The following is a 382-nucleotide window of genomic DNA, read 5'->3' as shown; positions in this document are numbered from 1 at the left end:
GCAGGAGCATGGAGGCGCGCCAGGGCGCCCACGTGTGCGCCGAGCTCCCAGCTGAGCCGGCCCCGGGTTTTCTTCCGGGTAAGGAGACAGCGGGGGAGATCAAAGAGTTTGGGGAGCCGAAGCCGAAATGTGCATGGAAATAGAGGGAAATCATCGCCGTCGTCGTAATAAAAATAATACCCAAAAAATCCTGCCGCCTGGACGAGTGCCAGCCCGGAGCTACAGCGGAGAGCAACGCGCGTGGTGGGGAAGGAGAGGAGGGATGAAACGGGTTTTCTTCGAGAGGAAAAAAATAAGATCTCTCATTTTATAAAGGCGGTCGGAGTCATTCTCCAGAGAAAATTTAATAAATAAACAAATAAATAAATAAAGGAGAGAAAGA

The sequence above is a fragment of the Meleagris gallopavo genome, chromosome 4 (assembly GCF_000146605.3).
Source record: "Meleagris gallopavo isolate NT-WF06-2002-E0010 breed Aviagen turkey brand Nicholas breeding stock chromosome 4, Turkey_5.1, whole genome shotgun sequence".
Lineage (NCBI taxonomy): Eukaryota > Metazoa > Chordata > Aves > Galliformes > Phasianidae > Meleagris > Meleagris gallopavo.
The sequence above is the reverse complement of the archived record's forward strand: the minus strand, read 5'-3'. Positions refer to the sequence as shown.